At 53.8% G+C, this 19,376-nt stretch overlaps 4 non-coding genes and 2 pseudogenes across 4 annotated transcripts; all 6 read left to right on the top strand.

The window, feature by feature from the left end:
• Nucleotides 1–2,786: 2,786 nt before the first annotated feature.
• On the top strand, nucleotides 2,787–2,971 carry LOC140472898 (U2 spliceosomal RNA). Its single transcript, XR_011957935.1, has one exon. It is a non-coding gene; the product is annotated as a U2 spliceosomal RNA (small nuclear RNA).
• A 1,809-nt stretch (nucleotides 2,972–4,780) lies between these two features.
• On the top strand, nucleotides 4,781–4,972 carry LOC140472887 (U2 spliceosomal RNA). Its single transcript, XR_011957927.1, has one exon. It is a non-coding gene; the product is annotated as a U2 spliceosomal RNA (small nuclear RNA).
• A 4,933-nt stretch (nucleotides 4,973–9,905) lies between these two features.
• On the top strand, nucleotides 9,906–10,084 carry LOC140472896 (U2 spliceosomal RNA; annotated as a pseudogene).
• A 1,811-nt stretch (nucleotides 10,085–11,895) lies between these two features.
• On the top strand, nucleotides 11,896–12,087 carry LOC140472886 (U2 spliceosomal RNA). Its single transcript, XR_011957926.1, has one exon. It is a non-coding gene; the product is annotated as a U2 spliceosomal RNA (small nuclear RNA).
• A 4,933-nt stretch (nucleotides 12,088–17,020) lies between these two features.
• LOC140472895 (U2 spliceosomal RNA) lies at nucleotides 17,021–17,199 on the top strand (annotated as a pseudogene).
• A 1,824-nt stretch (nucleotides 17,200–19,023) lies between these two features.
• LOC140472885 (U2 spliceosomal RNA) lies at nucleotides 19,024–19,215 on the top strand. Its single transcript, XR_011957925.1, has one exon. It is a non-coding gene; the product is annotated as a U2 spliceosomal RNA (small nuclear RNA).
• Nucleotides 19,216–19,376: the final 161 nt, after the last annotated feature.

The following is a 19,376-nucleotide window of genomic DNA, read 5'->3' as shown; positions in this document are numbered from 1 at the left end:
AGCGGACTGGTGGGAAACGGTAAAAGGGAACATCAAGAGGTTCTTTATCCTCAAAGGTGTCCAGGAGGCGAGAGAGAGGCGGGGAAAACTGTCCCAGCTCCAGGAAAGTATGCAGAACCTGCTCCTGCTGCAGACGATGGGGGTGGATGTCACGGAGGACCTCAAGGAGGTGAAGGGCCAGCAAGCCTCGCTCTTTGCCTCGGAGGCCTCCAGGATAATCTTCCGGTCCAGGGTCCGCTCGGTGGAGCAGGACGAGACGTGCTCACGTTTCTTCTTCCAGAAGGTGCACAAAGAGAGCTCCGTGCTCAGCAGCCTGAAGAAAGAAGATGGCTCAGTAACGTCATCTCAGGCTGACGTCATGAGGATCAGCAAATCCTTCTACGCCAGCCTGTATGACTCGAAGCCGACCGACAGCGCGGCCTCCCAGTCGTTCCTGTCCTCTATCACGGAGGTCCTAGATGACGGAACACGAGAGAGGCTGGACCAGCCGCTATCTCTGGATGAACTGACCAAGGCCCTCGAGTCCTTCGAAAAGAATAAAACTCCCGGAAGCGACGGCTTACCGGTCGAGGTTTATTCCGCTCTTTGGGACTTGATCGGCCAGGACCTGCTGGAGGTGTATGTCAGTATGCTCCGGGCAGGTACCATGAGTGAATCCATGAGGAAAGGCATCATCACCCTCGTCTACAAGCGGAAGGGGGAGAGGGAGGAAATTAGAAATTGGAGACCGATCTCACTGTTAAATGCAGACTACAAAATCCTGTCAAAGGTCATCGCCAACCGGGTCAGGTCTGCTCTGGGATCGGTGATCCACCCGGACCAAACCTGTGCTGTACCGGGCAGGAAGATCTCTGAGAGTCTCGCACTCCTCAGGGATACGATCGCCTACGTGCAGGACAGGGGGGTGGACACCTGCCTCATCAGCCTGGACCAGGAGAAAGCCTTTGACAGGATATCGCATACATATATGAGGGATGTCCTCTCCAAAATGGGCTTTGGGGAGGGAATCGGAAATTGGATCAGACTGCTCTACACCAACATTGTCAGTGCAGTCTCAATCAATGGGTGGGAATCAGATAGCTTCCCTGTAAGATCTGGAGTCAGGCAGGGATGCCCCCTCTCACCCGCCTTGTTTGTGTGTTGCATAGAGCCATTTGCCGAATCCATCAGGAAGGATGCGAGCCTGAGAGGGGTGACTATTCCTGGCAGCGGGGGCCTGCAGGTTAAGGCCTCCCTGTACATGGATGACGTCGCTGTTTTCTGCTCGGATCCGCTGTCCGTGCACAGACTCGTGTGCATCTGCGACCAGTTCGAACGGGCCTCGGGGGCCAAGGTAAACCGAGGCAAGAGCGAGGCCATGCTCTTCGGGAACTGGGCCGACCAATCCTCTATCCCCTTCACCGTCAGGACTGACCACCTGAAGGTGCTGGGTATTTGGTTCGGGGGGGCTGGGGCGTGCGCCAAGACCTGGGAGGAGCGGATCAGAAAGATGAGACAGAAACTAGGCAGATGGGGGCAACGGTCGCTCTCCATCGCGGGAAAAAACCTGGTCATCAGGTGTGAGGTCCTCTCAGTATTGCTATATGTGGCACAGGTCTGGCCTATCCCCAGGACCTGTGCCGCCGCAGTCACCCGGGCCATCTTCCAATTCATTTGGAGATCAAAGATGGACCGGGTCCGAAGAGACTCAATGTACAAAGACCGGTGCAATGGGGGAAAAAACACGCCCAATGCCACCCTCACCCTGATGGCCACCTTTGTGTGTGGCTGCATCAAGCTGTGCGTGGATCCCCGGTACGCAAACACCAAGTGTCACTACGTACTGAGGTTCTACCTGTCCCCGGTGTTGCGAAGGATGGGCCTGGCCTCGCTGCCGCGGAACGCTCCGAGTAGTTGGACCGTTCCGTATCACCTGTCCTTCGTGGAGAAATTTATGAGGAAAAACACCTTTGACCACAAGTCCATCAGGAAGTGGTCAGCACGTAGCGTCCTTGAGACCCTTCGGGAAAAGGAGAGGGCGGATCCTGTCGAGCGGTTCCCTGAGCAGACTGTCAAAGCCATTTGGCAGAATGCCTCATCGCCAGAACTTTCCAACAAGCACCAAGACGTGGCTTGGCTGGTGGTGAGAAGGGCTCTGCCTGTGAGATCCTTTATGCACGCCCGGACTCTCTGCCGCACCGCACGCTGCCCTCGAAGTGGCTGCGGGGGGGACGAGACTGTCACACACCTCCTTCTGGAATGTGCCTATGCAGAGGAAGTCTGGAGAGGAATGCAGTGGTGCTTGTCGAGGTTCGTCCCGAGCAGCGCCGTGACGCGGGACTCCGTGCTCTACGGCCTGTTCCCCGGGACTCACACCGAGACGAACATTAACTGCGCCTGGAGGATCATCAACTCGGTGAAGGACGCTCTCTGGGCGGTCCGAAACCTGTTGATCTTCCAGCTGAAGGAGTTGACCCCGACCGAGTGTTGCAGACTGGCACATTCCAAGGTCCAAGACTACGTGTTGAGGGACGCGCTGAAGCTTGGGGCAGCTGCCGCCAAGGCGCGGTGGGGAAAGACCACCGTGTAAGATCGGCCTGCCGAAAGAAGAACAGGGGGCCCATACAGACGTTTTTTTTTTTTTTGGGCTCTGCTGATGCCTCAGCCAAATATATGTATATATACAAGATTGAAAAAATGCACAGGATTGTAAAGGACAAGAATAAAGTCGAATCTGTGTTTGTAAATATGGACATATGTATGGCATGATCCAATGTACAGACCATCAAATCATTTATGAATAAAGTATATTTTTGAAATAAAAAAAAAAAAAAAAATTCTGTTCTTATCAGTTTAATCGCTGATACCTCCCGAAGGTGGGAGTGTTTGTATTAAATGGATTTTTGGAGCAGGGAGATGGCTGAAGGGCTTGCTCTGTCCTCTCCGTGTATCAGCCTGGTATTGCAGTGTTTCCAGGAACGGTGCAGCCTACCAGCCAAGTTCAAAAGCAGGTGAATGGAATGTGAATCTCTTGCCTTTGCTAGTTTGCCGTGTCGATCGCAGCGATCGTTCCATCGATTGTCTTTTCAGTTGCATGAAACTATCATCTTTTGTTGCCAGTTTTCCGTCTTGTGATCCTGCTCTGCAGTTACCCGATGAAGGCGCGGCACGCTGAAAGCCAGGACAGGGTAACCCCGCCCCGGTATCCGCGGCCCAAACGTGCTACAGGGAACATTCTGGAACCAGGGGGCTGCCAGGAAGGTAACTTTGCAATTTAAATGAATGGGTTTGCCCCTATCCGCCGTTTCGGGCTTCTGCGGTCGGTCTTGGAACGTATCTCACCGATGGTACGGAGGTGGGGCGGGGGGGTGACTGCTGTACTTCCAAATAACCCCGTTGGGCTGTAACCTGGTGTTGTGGGATTTTTCACACTGTCAAATCAGGTTGTGGGATCCCATAACTCAGCCAATGTCAAATGGCTATCAGATCAGCCCCCACAACCCCTTCCCCACCCATCCCCCATCCCACCCCCCCCCCCACACCGACGCATCAAATTTATCCGAATATTTTCTTGAACAAGAAAGAAGTGTCTTTGGTCTGTTTCCTGAATAGAGTGAAACCCCCCAGCTCTGTTTGTTTCTTCGCAAACTACTGTACGGAAGCAACCTGCTTTAGCGGCTACGTCTGTACGTAAAGATTATTCACACAGACCATCGCCCGAGGCTGGAACTCACTTCAGCTCCCTGGGGCCACGAGGCAGCCGTACTGAACGATGAGCCACTGTGCCACCCGTACGATTTGGAATGGTTTGTAATCATTTGCGGTGCAAGTAGCAAAATAGTCGTCAGTTTGTCAACTGGATCGGCTTAAAATGTTCTCAGCGATCTGCGGTAACGTGAACGGAGATGTCAAATCGAGCTGCTTGTGGCGATGAGGTGCGCTTGCAGCGTGACGTGTTTACGTCGGGAGATCAGCTCCCTCCCCATTCTACACAGAGAGTCGGATACAAGTGGAGAGGAGATTGAAAGTGTACGATAAAGAAAGGGTGCACGGACGTAATTCACTTTTCACGACGTTTCAGATTGATGTGGAATGCCAAGGAGCGAATCCTGTACGTGTGGGAAACAATGATTCGCGTTGATGGGCAAGCTACACGAACGCAAGGGGAGGAAATGAATAGGATCTTTCTGTCAAGGCCAACATTTCTTCTTGCCCATCCCGAGATCACCTTGGCGGTGAGCTGCTCTCTCGAACCGCTGCAGTCCACGTGCTGTCGGTAGCCCCGCGATGCTGTTTGGGCGGGGATTCCAGATTTTGACCCAGTGACACCGGAGGAACAACGATATATTTGCAATTCAGGACAGCGCGTGCCTCGGGGGAGAACTTGCGAACGGTGGTGTTCCCGTGGATCTGCTGCCGTCATCCTTCAAGGCTGTGTCGGCCATGAGTTTGGAAGGTGCTGCCTGTGGAATTCTGGTCAACCTTGTAGACGCCGGGGGAACCACCCTGCCGCTGTCCCCGATCGCCGGGAGAAACCTCTCTGCAGTCGACCTGACGTGCGCTCCCATGGCGGCTCCGGCCCGTGCCATCCGATTGGTCGTCAGCGCCATCTACGCGGCTACGTAACAGATGGACGGAAAACCACGGGGAAAGCACAGCGACGGCTGCAAAGCGATCTTCCGATCTGGTTGGAAATCTCGGAAGGTACGCGGTAAGGGAATAAACGAACTTTGAATATCGTCAAACTGACGGAAAGGATAGTCGGCAAAGGTGACCCCCACCGTTAGAGTATCAATGTGCTATCGCTTCTCGGCCTTTTGGCTCGGAATATGTGTAGTTTCTGTTCTTATCAGTTTAATCGCTGATACCTCCCGAAGGTGGGAGTGTTTGTATTAAATGGATTTTTGGAGCAGGGAGATGGCTGAAGGGCTTGCTCTGTCCTCTCCGTGTATCAGCCTGGTATTGCAGTGTTTCCAGGAACGGTGCAGCCTACCAGCCAAGTTCAAAAGCAGGTGAATGGAATGTGAATCTCTTGCCTTTGCTAGTTTGCCGTGTCGATCGCAGCGATCGTTCCATCGATTGTCTTTTCAGTTGCATGAAACTATCATCTTTTGTTGCCAGTTTTCCGTCTTGTGATCCTGCTCTGCAGTTACCCGATGAAGGCGCGGCACGCTGAAAGCCAGGACAGGGTAACCCCGCCCCGGTATCCGCGGCCCAAACGTGCTACAGGGAACATTCTGGAACCAGGGGGCTGCCAGGAAGGTAACTTTGCAATTTAAATGAATGGGTTTGCCCCTATCCGCCGTTTCGGGCTTCTGCGGTCGGTCTTGGAACGTATCCCACCGATGGTACGGAGGTGGGGCGGGGGGGGTGACTGCTGTACTTCCAAATAACCCCGTTGGGCTGTAACCTGGTGTTGTGGGATTTTTCACACTGTCAAATCAGGTTGTGGGATCCCATAACTCAGCCAATGTCAAATGGCTATCAGATCAGCCCCCACAACCCCTTCCCCACCCATCCCCCATCCCCCCCCCACCCCCACACCGACGCATCAAATTTATCCGAATATTTTCTTGAACAAGAAAGAAGTGTCTTTGGTCTGTTTCCTGAATAGAGTGAAACCCCCCAGCTCTGTTTGTTTCTTCGCAAACTACTGTACGGAAGCAACCTGCTTTAGCGGCTACGTCTGTACGTAAAGATTATTCACACAGACCATCGCCCGAGGCAGGAACTCACTTCAGCTCCCTGGGGCCACGAGGCAGCCGTACTGAATGATGAGCCACTGTGCCACCCGTACGATTTGGAATGGTTTGTAATCATTTGCGGTGCAAGTAGCAAAATAGTCGTCAGTTTGTCAACTGGATCGGCTTAAAATGTTCTCAGCGATCTGCGGTAACGTGAACGGAGATGTCAAATCGAGCTGCTTGTGGCGATGAGGTGCGCTTGCAGCGTGACGTGTTTACGTCGGGAGATCAGCTCCCTCCCCATTCTACACAGAGAGTCGGATACAAGTGGAGAGGAGATTGAAAGTGGACGATAAAGAAAGGGTGCACGGACGTAATTCACTTTTCACGACGTTTCAGATTGATGTGGAATGCCAAGGAGCGAATCCTGTACGTGTGGGAAACAATGATTCGCGTTGATGGGCAAGCTACACGAACGCAAGGGGAGGAAATGAATAGGATCTTTCTGTCAAGGCCAACATTTCTTCTTGCCCATCCCGAGATCACCTTGGCGGTGAGCTGCTCTCTCGAACCGCTGCAGTCCACGTGCTGTCGGTAGCCCCGCGATGCTGTTTGGGCGGGGATTCCAGATTTTGACCCAGTGACACCGGAGGAACAACGATATATTTGCAATTCAGGACAGCGCGTGCCTCGGGGAAGAACTTGCGAACGGTGGTGTTCCCGTGGATCTGCTGCCGTCATCCTTCAAGGCTGTGTCGGCCATGAGTTTGGAAGGTGCTGCCTGTGGAATTCTGGTCAACCTTGTAGACGCCGGGGGAACCACCCTGCCGCTGTCCCCGATCGCCGGGAGAAACCTCTCTGCAGTCGACCTGACGTGCGCTCCCATGGCGGCTCCGGCCCGTGCCATCCGATTGGTCGTCAGCGCCATCTACGCGGCTACGTAACAGATGGACGGAAAACCACGGGGAAAGCACAGCGACGGCTGCAAAGCGATCTTCCGATCTGGTTGGAAATCTCGGAAGGTACGCGGTAAGGGAATAAACGAACTTTGAATATCGTCAAACTGACGGAAAGGATAGTCGGCAAAGGTGACCCCCACCGTTAGAGTATCAATGTGCTATCGCTTCTCGGCCTTTTGGCTCGGAAGCTACACGACGTCTTCAGCGCCCCTGCAGACGGAGCGCAGCGTAGATACACCTGGTCACGGGCAGACGGGTCTATCCGCTCAAGGATAGATTACCTGTTTGTGTCCCGAACGCTCTCGGTCAGATCCACCGACGTCAAGCCGGTGTTCTTCTCTGACCACTGCCTCCTGCTGGCCGACTGTCACCTACAGGACGAACAGCGGGCGGGCAAGGGAACGTGGAAACTGAACACTAAGCTGTTGACCCCGGGAAACATCGAAGAGCTCAAGAGGGATTACGCAGGTTGGAGAACCGTGAAGCCCCTCTTTGAGTCTCCAGCGGACTGGTGGGAAACAGTAAAAGGGAACATCAAGAGGTTCTTTATCCTCAAAGGTGTCCAGGAGGCGAGAGAGAGGCGGGGAAAACTGTCCCAGCTCCAGGAAAGTATGCAGAACCTGCTCCTGCTGCAGACGATGGGTGTGGATGTCACGGAGGACCTCAAGGAGGTGAAGGGCCAGCAAGCCTCGCTCTTTGCCTCGGAGGCCTCCAGGATAATCTTCCGGTCCAGGGTCCGCTCGGTGGAGCAGGACGAGACGTGCTCACGTTTCTTCTTCCAGAAGGTGCACAAAGAGAGCTCCGTGCTCAGCAGCCTGAAGAAAGAAGATGGCTCGGTAACGTCATCTCAGGCTGACGTCATGAGGATCAGCAAATCCTTCTACGCCAGCCTGTATGACTCGAAGCCGACCGACAGCGCGGCCTCCCAGTCGTTCCTGTCCTCTATCACGGAGGTCCTAGATGACGGAACACGAGAGAGGCTGGACCAGCCGCTATCTCTGGATGAACTGACCAAGGCCCTCGAGTCCTTCGAAAAGAATAAAACTCCCGGAAGCGACGGCTTACCGGTCGAGGTTTATTCCGCTCTTTGGGACTTGATCGGCCAGGACCTGCTGGAGGTGTATGTCAGTATGCTCCGGGCAGGTACCATGAGTGAATCCATGAGGAAAGGCATCATCACCCTCGTCTACAAGCGGAAGGGGGAGAGGGAGGAAATTAGAAATTGGAGACCGATCTCACTGTTAAATGCAGACTACAAAATCCTGTCAAAGGTCATCGCCAACCGGGTCAGGTCTGCTCTGGGATCGGTGATCCACCCGGACCAAACCTGTGCTGTACCGGGCAGGAAGATCTCTGAGAGTCTCGCACTCCTCAGGGATACGATCGCCTACGTGCAGGACAGGGGGGTGGACACCTGCCTCATCAGCCTGGACCAGGAGAAAGCCTTTGACAGGATATCGCATACATATATGAGGGATGTCCTCTCCAAAATGGGCTTTGGGGAGGGAATCGGAAATTGGATCAGACTGCTCTACACCAACATTGTCAGTGCAGTCTCAATCAATGGGTGGGAATCAGATAGCTTCCCTGTAAGATCTGGAGTCAGGCAGGGATGCCCCCTCTCACCCGCCTTGTTTGTGTGTTGCATAGAGCCATTTGCCGAATCCATCAGGAAGGATGCGAGCCTGAGAGGGGTGACTATTCCTGGCAGCGGGGGCCTGCAGGTTAAGGCCTCCCTGTACATGGATGACGTCGCTGTTTTCTGCTCGGATCCGCTGTCCGTGCACAGACTCGTGTGCATCTGCGACCAGTTCGAACGGGCCTCGGGGGCCAAGGTAAACCGAGGCAAGAGCGAGGCCATGCTCTTCGGGAACTGGGCCGACCAATCCTCTATCCCCTTCACCGTCAGGACTGACCACCTGAAGGTGCTGGGTATTTGGTTCGGGGGGGCTGGGGCGTGCGCCAAGACCTGGGAGGAGCGGATCAGAAAGATGAGACAGAAACTAGGCAGATGGGGGCAACGGTCGCTCTCCATCGCGGGAAAAAACCTGGTCATCAGGTGTGAGGTCCTCTCAGTATTGCTATATGTGGCACAGGTCTGGCCTATCCCCAGGACCTGTGCCGCCGCAGTCACCCGGGCCATCTTCCAATTCATTTGGAGATCAAAGATGGACCGGGTCCGAAGAGACTCAATGTACAAAGACCGGTGCAATGGGGGAAAAAACACGCCCAATGCCACCCTCACCCTGATGGCCACCTTTGTGTGTGGCTGCATCAAGCTGTGCGTGGATCCCCGGTACGCAAACACCAAGTGTCACTACGTACTGAGGTTCTACCTGTCCCCGGTGTTGCGAAGGATGGGCCTGGCCTCGCTGCCGCGGAACGCTCCGAGTAGTTGGACCGTTCCGTATCACCTGTCCTTCGTGGAGAAATTTATGAGGAAAAACACCTTTGACCACAAGTCCATCAGGAAGTGGTCAGCACGTAGCGTCCTTGAGACCCTTCGGGAAAAGGAGAGGGCGGATCCTGTCGAGCGGTTCCCTGAGCAGACTGTCAAAGCCATTTGGCAGAATGCCTCATCGCCAGAACTTTCCAACAAGCACCAAGACGTGGCTTGGCTGGTGGTGAGAAGGGCTCTGCCCGTGAGATCCTTTATGCACGCCCGGACTCTCTGCCGCACCGCACGCTGCCCTCGAAGTGGCTGCGGGGGGGACGAGACTGTCACACACCTCCTTCTGGAATGTGCCTATGCAGAGGAAGTCTGGAGAGGAATGCAGTGGTGCTTGTCGAGGTTCGTCCCGAGCAGCGCCGTGACGCGGGACTCCGTGCTCTACGGCCTGTTCCCCGGGACTCACACCGAGACGAACATTAACTGCGCCTGGAGGATCATCAACTCGGTGAAGGACGCTCTCTGGGCGGTCCGAAACCTGTTGATCTTCCAGCTGAAGGAGTTGACCCCGACCGAGTGTTGCAGACTGGCACATTCCAAGGTCCAAGACTACGTGTTGAGGGACGCGCTGAAGCTTGGGGCAGCTGCCGCCAAGGCGCGGTGGGGAAAGACCACCGTGTAAGATCGGCCTGCCGAAAGAAGAACAGGGGGCCCAGACAGACGTTTTTTTTTGGGCTCTGCTGATGCCTCAGCCAAATATATGTATATATACAAGATTGGAAAAATGCACAGGATTGTAAAGGACAAGAATAAAGTCGAATCTGTGTTTGTAAATATGGACATATGTATGGCATGATCCAATGTACAGACCATCAAATCATTTATGAATAAAGTATATTTTTGAAATAAAAAAAAAAATTCTGTTCTTATCAGTTTAATCGCTGATACCTCCCGAAGGTGGGAGTGTTTGTATTAAATGGATTTTTGGAGCAGGGAGATGGCTGAAGGGCTTGCTCTGTCCTCTCCGTGTATCAGCCTGGTATTGCAGTGTTTCCAGGAACGGTGCAGCCTACCAGCCAAGTTCAAAAGCAGGTGAATGGAATGTGAATCTCTTGCCTTTGCTAGTTTGCCGTGTCGATCGCAGCGATCGTTCCATCGATTGTCTTTTCAGTTGCATGAAACTATCATCTTTTGTTGCCAGTTTTCCGTCTTGTGATCCTGCTCTGCAGTTACCCGATGAAGGCGCGGCACGCTGAAAGCCAGGACAGGGTAACCCCGCCCCGGTATCCGCGGCCCAAACGTGCTACAGGGAACATTCTGGAACCAGGGGGCTGCCAGGAAGGTAACTTTGCAATTTAAATGAATGGGTTTGCCCCTATCCGCCGTTTCGGGCTTCTGCGGTCGGTCTTGGAACGTATCCCACCGATGGTACGGAGGTGGGGCGGGGGGGTGACTGCTGTACTTCCAAATAACCCCGTTGGGCTGTAACCTGGTGTTGTGGGATTTTTCACACTGTCAAATCAGGTTGTGGGATCCCATAACTCAGCCAATGTCAAATGGCTATCAGATCAGCCCCCACAACCCCTTCCCCACCCATCCCCCATCCCACCCCCCCCCCCCCACACCGACGCATCAAATTTATCCGAATATTTTCTTGAACAAGAAAGAAGTGTCTTTGGTCTGTTTCCTGAATAGAGTGAAACCCCCCAGCTCTGTTTGTTTCTTCGCAAACTACTGTACGGAAGCAACCTGCTTTAGCGGCTACGTCTGTACGTAAAGATTATTCACACAGACCATCGCCCGAGGCTGGAACTCACTTCAGCTCCCTGGGGCCACGAGGCAGCCGTACTGAACGATGAGCCACTGTGCCACCCGTACGATTTGGAATGGTTTGTAATCATTTGCGGTGCAAGTAGCAAAATAGTCGTCAGTTTGTCAACTGGATCGGCTTAAAATGTTCTCAGCGATCTGCGGTAACGTGAACGGAGATGTCAAATCGAGCTGCTTGTGGCGATGAGGTGCGCTTGCAGCGTGACGTGTTTACGTCGGGAGATCAGCTCCCTCCCCATTCTACACGGAGAGTCGGATACAAGTGGAGAGGAGATTGAAAGTGGACGATAAAGAAAGGGTGCACGGACGTAATTCACTTTTCACGACGTTTCAGATTGATGTGGAATGCCAAGGAGCGAATCCTGTACGTGTGGGAAACAATGATTCGCGTTGATGGGCAAGCTACACGAACGCAAGGGGAGGAAATGAATAGGATCTTTCTGTCAAGGCCAACATTTCTTCTTGCCCATCCCGAGATCACCTTGGCGGTGAGCTGCTCTCTCGAACCGCTGCAGTCCACGTGCTGTCGGTAGCCCCGCGATGCTGTTTGGGCGGGGATTCCAGATTTTGACCCAGTGACACCGGAGGAACAACGATATATTTGCAATTCAGGACAGCGCGTGCCTCGGGGGAGAACTTGCGAACGGTGGTGTTCCCGTGGATCTGCTGCCGTCATCCTTCAAGGCTGTGTCGGCCATGAGTTTGGAAGGTGCTGCCTGTGGAATTCTGGTCAACCTTGTAGACGCCGGGGGAACCACCCTGCCGCTGTCCCCGATCGCCGGGAGAAACCTCTCTGCAGTCGACCTGACGTGCGCTCCCATGGCGGCTCCGGCCCGTGCCATCCGATTGGTCGTCAGCGCCATCTACGCGGCTACGTAACAGATGGACGGAAAACCACGGGGAAAGCACAGCGACGGCTGCAAAGCGATCTTCCGATCTGGTTGGAAATCTCGGAAGGTACGCGGTAAGGGAATAAACGAACTTTGAATATCGTCAAACTGACGGAAAGGATAGTCGGCAAAGGTGACCCCCACCGTTAGAGTATCAATGTGCTATCGCTTCTCGGCCTTTTGGCTCGGAATATGTGTAGTTTCTGTTCTTATCAGTTTAATCGCTGATACCTCCCGAAGGTGGGAGTGTTTGTATTAAATGGATTTTTGGAGCAGGGAGATGGCTGAAGGGCTTGCTCTGTCCTCTCCGTGTATCAGCCTGGTATTGCAGTGTTTCCAGGAACGGTGCAGCCTACCAGCCAAGTTCAAAAGCAGGTGAATGGAATGTGAATCTCTTGCCTTTGCTAGTTTGCCGTGTCGATCGCAGCGATCGTTCCATCGATTGTCTTTTCAGTTGCATGAAACTATCATCTTTTGTTGCCAGTTTTCCGTCTTGTGATCCTGCTCTGCAGTTACCCGATGAAGGCGCGGCACGCTGAAAGCCAGGACAGGGTAACCCCGCCCCGGTATCCGCGGCCCAAACGTGCTACAGGGAACATTCTGGAACCAGGGGGCTGCCAGGAAGGTAACTTTGCAATTTAAATGAATGGGTTTGCCCCTATCCGCCGTTTCGGGCTTCTGCGGTCGGTCTTGGAACGTATCCCACCGATGGTACGGAGGTGGGGCGGGGGGGGTGACTGCTGTACTTCCAAATAACCCCGTTGGGCTGTAACCTGGTGTTGTGGGATTTTTCACACTGTCAAATCAGGTTGTGGGATCCCATAACTCAGCCAATGTCAAATGGCTATCAGATCAGCCCCCACAACCCCTTCCCCACCCATCCCCCATCCCCCCCCCACCCCCACACCGACGCATCAAATTTATCCGAATATTTTCTTGAACAAGAAAGAAGTGTCTTTGGTCTGTTTCCTGAATAGAGTGAAACCCCCCAGCTCTGTTTGTTTCTTCGCAAACTACTGTACGGAAGCAACCTGCTTTAGCGGCTACGTCTGTACGTAAAGATTATTCACACAGACCATCGCCCGAGGCAGGAACTCACTTCAGCTCCCTGGGGCCACGAGGCAGCCGTACTGAATGATGAGCCACTGTGCCACCCGTACGATTTGGAATGGTTTGTAATCATTTGCGGTGCAAGTAGCAAAATAGTCGTCAGTTTGTCAACTGGATCGGCTTAAAATGTTCTCAGCGATCTGCGGTAACGTGAACGGAGATGTCAAATCGAGCTGCTTGTGGCGATGAGGTGCGCTTGCAGCGTGACGTGTTTACGTCGGGAGATCAGCTCCCTCCCCATTCTACACAGAGAGTCGGATACAAGTGGAGAGGAGATTGAAAGTGGACGATAAAGAAAGGGTGCACGGACGTAATTCACTTTTCACGACGTTTCAGATTGATGTGGAATGCCAAGGAGCGAATCCTGTACGTGTGGGAAACAATGATTCGCGTTGATGGGCAAGCTACACGAACGCAAGGGGAGGAAATGAATAGGATCTTTCTGTCAAGGCCAACATTTCTTCTTGCCCATCCCGAGATCACCTTGGCGGTGAGCTGCTCTCTCGAACCGCTGCAGTCCACGTGCTGTCGGTAGCCCCGCGATGCTGTTTGGGCGGGGATTCCAGATTTTGACCCAGTGACACCGGAGGAACAACGATATATTTGCAATTCAGGACAGCGCGTGCCTCGGGGAAGAACTTGCGAACGGTGGTGTTCCCGTGGATCTGCTGCCGTCATCCTTCAAGGCTGTGTCGGCCATGAGTTTGGAAGGTGCTGCCTGTGGAATTCTGGTCAACCTTGTAGACGCCGGGGGAACCACCCTGCCGCTGTCCCCGATCGCCGGGAGAAACCTCTCTGCAGTCGACCTGACGTGCGCTCCCATGGCGGCTCCGGCCCGTGCCATCCGATTGGTCGTCAGCGCCATCTACGCGGCTACGTAACAGATGGACGGAAAACCACGGGGAAAGCACAGCGACGGCTGCAAAGCGATCTTCCGATCTGGTTGGAAATCTCGGAAGGTACGCGGTAAGGGAATAAACGAACTTTGAATATCGTCAAACTGACGGAAAGGATAGTCGGCAAAGGTGACCCCCACCGTTAGAGTATCAATGTGCTATCGCTTCTCGGCCTTTTGGCTCGGAAGCTACACGACGTCTTCAGCGCCCCTGCAGACGGAGCGCAGCGTAGATACACCTGGTCACGGGCAGACGGGTCTATCCGCTCAAGGATAGATTACCTGTTTGTGTCCCGAACGCTCTCGGTCAGATCCACCGACGTCAAGCCGGTGTTCTTCTCTGACCACTGCCTCCTGCTGGCCGACTGTCACCTACAGGACGAACAGCGGGCGGGCAAGGGAACGTGGAAACTGAACACTAAGCTGTTGACCCCGGGAAACATCGAAGAGCTCAAGAGGGATTACGCAGGTTGGAGAACCGTGAAGCCCCTCTTTGAGTCTCCAGCGGACTGGTGGGAAACAGTAAAAGGGAACATCAAGAGGTTCTTTATCCTCAAAGGTGTCCAGGAGGCGAGAGAGAGGCGGGGAAAACTGTCCCAGCTCCAGGAAAGTATGCAGAACCTGCTCCTGCTGCAGACGATGGGTGTGGATGTCACGGAGGACCTCAAGGAGGTGAAGGGCCAGCAAGCCTCGCTCTTTGCCTCGGAGGCCTCCAGGATAATCTTCCGGTCCAGGGTCCGCTCGGTGGAGCAGGACGAGACGTGCTCACGTTTCTTCTTCCAGAAGGTGCACAAAGAGAGCTCCGTGCTCAGCAGCCTGAAGAAAGAAGATGGCTCGGTAACGTCATCTCAGGCTGACGTCATGAGGATCAGCAAATCCTTCTACGCCAGCCTGTATGACTCGAAGCCGACCGACAGCGCGGCCTCCCAGTCGTTCCTGTCCTCTATCACGGAGGTCCTAGATGACGGAACACGAGAGAGGCTGGACCAGCCGCTATCTCTGGATGAACTGACCAAGGCCCTCGAGTCCTTCGAAAAGAATAAAACTCCCGGAAGCGACGGCTTACCGGTCGAGGTTTATTCCGCTCTTTGGGACTTGATCGGCCAGGACCTGCTGGAGGTGTATGTCAGTATGCTCCGGGCAGGTACCATGAGTGAATCCATGAGGAAAGGCATCATCACCCTCGTCTACAAGCGGAAGGGGGAGAGGGAGGAAATTAGAAATTGGAGACCGATCTCACTGTTAAATGCAGACTACAAAATCCTGTCAAAGGTCATCGCCAACCGGGTCAGGTCTGCTCTGGGATCGGTGATCCACCCGGACCAAACCTGTGCTGTACCGGGCAGGAAGATCTCTGAGAGTCTCGCACTCCTCAGGGATACGATCGCCTACGTGCAGGACAGGGGGGTGGACACCTGCCTCATCAGCCTGGACCAGGAGAAAGCCTTTGACAGGATATCGCATACATATATGAGGGATGTCCTCTCCAAAATGGGCTTTGGGGAGGGAATCGGAAATTGGATCAGACTGCTCTACACCAACATTGTCAGTGCAGTCTCAATCAATGGGTGGGAATCAGATAGCTTCCCTGTAAGATCTGGAGTCAGGCAGGGATGCCCCCTCTCACCCGCCTTGTTTGTGTGTTGCATAGAGCCATTTGCCGAATCCATCAGGAAGGATGCGAGCCTGAGAGGGGTGACTATTCCTGGCAGCGGGGGCCTGCAGGTTAAGGCCTCCCTGTACATGGATGACGTCGCTGTTTTCTGCTCGGATCCGCTGTCCGTGCACAGACTCGTGTGCATCTGCGACCAGTTCGAACGGGCCTCGGGGGCCAAGGTAAACCGAGGCAAGAGCGAGGCCATGCTCTTCGGGAACTGGGCCGACCAATCCTCTATCCCCTTCACCGTCAGGACTGACCACCTGAAGGTGCTGGGTATTTGGTTCGGGGGGGCTGGGGCGTGCGCCAAGACCTGGGAGGAGCGGATCAGAAAGATGAGACAGAAACTAGGCAGATGGGGGCAACGGTCGCTCTCCATCGCGGGAAAAAACCTGGTCATCAGGTGTGAGGTCCTCTCAGTATTGCTATATGTGGCACAGGTCTGGCCTATCCCCAGGACCTGTGCCGCCGCAGTCACCCGGGCCATCTTCCAATTCATTTGGAGATCAAAGATGGACCGGGTCCGAAGAGACTCAATGTACAAAGACCGGTGCAATGGGGGAAAAAACACGCCCAATGCCACCCTCACCCTGATGGCCACCTTTGTGTGTGGCTGCATCAAGCTGTGCGTGGATCCCCGGTACGCAAACACCAAGTGTCACTACGTACTGAGGTTCTACCTGTCCCCGGTGTTGCGAAGGATGGGCCTGGCCTCGCTGCCGCGGAACGCTCCGAGTAGTTGGACCGTTCCGTATCACCTGTCCTTCGTGGAGAAATTTATGAGGAAAAACACCTTTGACCACAAGTCCATCAGGAAGTGGTCAGCACGTAGCGTCCTTGAGACCCTTCGGGAAAAGGAGAGGGCGGATCCTGTCGAGCGGTTCCCTGAGCAGACTGTCAAAGCCATTTGGCAGAATGCCTCATCGCCAGAACTTTCCAACAAGCACCAAGACGTGGCTTGGCTGGTGGTGAGAAGGGCTCTGCCCGTGAGATCCTTTATGCACGCCCGGACTCTCTGCCGCACCGCACGCTGCCCTCGAAGTGGCTGCGGGGGGGACGAGACTGTCACACACCTCCTTCTGGAATGTGCCTATGCAGAGGAAGTCTGGAGAGGAATGCAGTGGTGCTTGTCGAGGTTCGTCCCGAGCAGCGCCGTGACGCGGGACTCCGTGCTCTACGGCCTGTTCCCCGGGACTCACACCGAGACGAACATTAACTGCGCCTGGAGGATCATCAACTCGGTGAAGGACGCTCTCTGGGCGGTCCGAAACCTGTTGATCTTCCAGCTGAAGGAGTTGACCCCGACCGAGTGTTGCAGACTGGCACATTCCAAGGTCCAAGACTACGTGTTGAGGGACGCGCTGAAGCTTGGGGCAGCTGCCGCCAAGGCGCGGTGGGGAAAGACCACCGTGTAAGATCGGCCTGCCGAAAGAAGAACAGGGGGCCCAGACAGACGTTTTTTTTTGGGCTCTGCTGATGCCTCAGCCAAATATATGTATATATACAAGATTGGAAAAATGCACAGGATTGTAAAGGACAAGAATAAAGTCGAATCTGTGTTTGTAAATATGGACATATGTATGGCATGATCCAATGTACAGACCATCAAATCATTTATGAATAAAGTATATTTTTGAAATAAAAAAAAAAATTCTGTTCTTATCAGTTTAATCGCTGATACCTCCCGAAGGTGGGAGTGTTTGTATTAAATGGATTTTTGGAGCAGGGAGATGGCTGAAGGGCTTGCTCTGTCCTCTCCGTGTATCAGCCTGGTATTGCAGTGTTTCCAGGAACGGTGCAGCCTACCAGCCAAGTTCAAAAGCAGGTGAATGGAATGTGAATCTCTTGCCTTTGCTAGTTTGCCGTGTCGATCGCAGCGATCGTTCCATCGATTGTCTTTTCAGTTGCATGAAACTATCATCTTTTGTTGCCAGTTTTCCGTCTTGTGATCCTGCTCTGCAGTTACCCGATGAAGGCGCGGCACGCTGAAAGCCAGGACAGGGTAACCCCGCCCCGGTATCCGCGGCCCAAACGTGCTACAGGGAACATTCTGGAACCAGGGGGCTGCCAGGAAGGTAACTTTGCAATTTAAATGAATGGGTTTGCCCCTATCCGCCGTTTCGGGCTTCTGCGGTCGGTCTTGGAACGTATCCCACCGATGGTACGGAGGTGGGGCGGGGGGGTGACTGCTGTACTTCCAAATAACCCCGTTGGGCTGTAACCTGGTGTTGTGGGATTTTTCACACTGTCAAATCAGGTTGTGGGATCCCATAACTCAGCCAATGTCAAATGGCTATCAGATCAGCCCCCACAACCCCTTCCCCACCCATCCCCCATCCCACCCCCCCCCCCCCCCCCCCCCCCCCCACACCGACGCATCAAATTTATCCGAATATTTTCTTGAACAAGAAAGAAGTGTCTTTGGTCTGTTTCCTGAATAGAGTGAAACCCCCCAGCTCTGTTTGTTTCTTCGCAAACTACTGTACGGAAGCAACCTGCTTTAGCGGCTACGTCTGTACGTAAAGATTATTCACACAGACCATCGCCCGAGGCTGGAACTCACTTCAGCTCCCTGGGGCCACGAGGCAGCCGTACTGAACGATGAGCCACTGTGCCACCCGTACGATTTGGAATGGTTTGTAATCATTTGCGGTGCAAGTAGCAAAATAGTCGTCAGTTTGTCAACTGGATCGGCTTAAAATGTTCTCAGCGATCTGCGGTAACGTGAACGGAGATGTCAAATCGAGCTGCTTGTGGCGATGAGGTGCGCTTGCAGCGTGACGTGTTTACGTCGGGAGATCAGCTCCCTCCCCATTCTACACGGAGAGTCGGATACAAGTGGAGAGGAGATTGAAAGTGGACGATAAAGAAAGGGTGCACGGACGTAATTCACTTTTCACGACGTTTCAGATTGATGTGGAATGCCAAGGAGCGAATCCTGTACGTGTGGGAAACAATGATTCGCGTTGATGGGCAAGCTACACGAACGCAAGGGGAGGAAATGAATAGGATCTTTCTGTCAAGGCCAACATTTCTTCTTGCCCATCCCGAGATCACCTTGGCGGTGAGCTGCTCTCTCGAACCGCTGCAGTCCACGTGCTGTCGGTAGCCCCGCGATGCTGTTTGGGCGGGGATTCCAGATTTTGACCCAGTGACACCGGAGGAACAACGATATATTTGCAATTCAGGACAGCGCGTGCCTCGGGGGAGAACTTGCGAACGGTGGTGTTCCCGTGGATCTGCTGCCGTCATCCTTCAAGGCTGTGTCGGCCATGAGTTTGGAAGGTGCTGCCTGTGGAATTCTGGTCAACCTTGTAGACGCCGGGGGAACCACCCTGCCGCTGTCCCCGATCGCCGGGAGAAACCTCTCTGCAGTCGACCTGACGTGCGCTCCCATGGCGGCTCCGGCCCGTGCCATCCGATTGGTCGTCAGCGCCATCTACGCGGCTACGTAACAGATGGACGGAAAACCACGGGGAAAGCACAGCGACGGCTGCAAAGCGATCTTCCGATCTGGTTGGAAATCTCGGAAGGTACGCGGTAAGGGAATAAACGAACTTTGAATATCGTCAAACTGACGGAAAGGATAGTCGGCAAAGGTGACCCCCACCGTTAGAGTATCAATGTGCTATCGCTTCTCGGCCTTTTGGCTCGGAATATGTGTAGTTTCTGTTCTTATCAGTTTAATCGCTGATACCTCCCGAAGGTGGGAGTGTTTGTATTAAATGGATTTTTGGAGCAGGGAGATGGCTGAAGGGCTTGCTCTGTCCTCTCCGTGTATCAGCCTGGTATTGCAGTGTTTCCAGGAACGGTGCAGCCTACCAGCCAAGTTCAAAAGCAGGTGAATGGAATGTGAATCTCTTGCCTTTGCTAGTTTGCCGTGTCGATCGCAGCGATCGTTCCATCGATTGTCTTTTCAGTTGCATGAAACTATCATCTTTTGTTGCCAGTTTTCCGTCTTGTGATCCTGCTCTGCAGTTACC

The sequence above is a fragment of the Chiloscyllium punctatum genome, unplaced genomic scaffold (assembly GCF_047496795.1).
Source record: "Chiloscyllium punctatum isolate Juve2018m unplaced genomic scaffold, sChiPun1.3 scaffold_465, whole genome shotgun sequence".
In the NCBI taxonomy this organism is placed as follows: Eukaryota; Metazoa; Chordata; class Chondrichthyes; order Orectolobiformes; family Hemiscylliidae; genus Chiloscyllium; species Chiloscyllium punctatum.
This window is presented reverse-complemented; position numbering and strand designations above follow the sequence as displayed.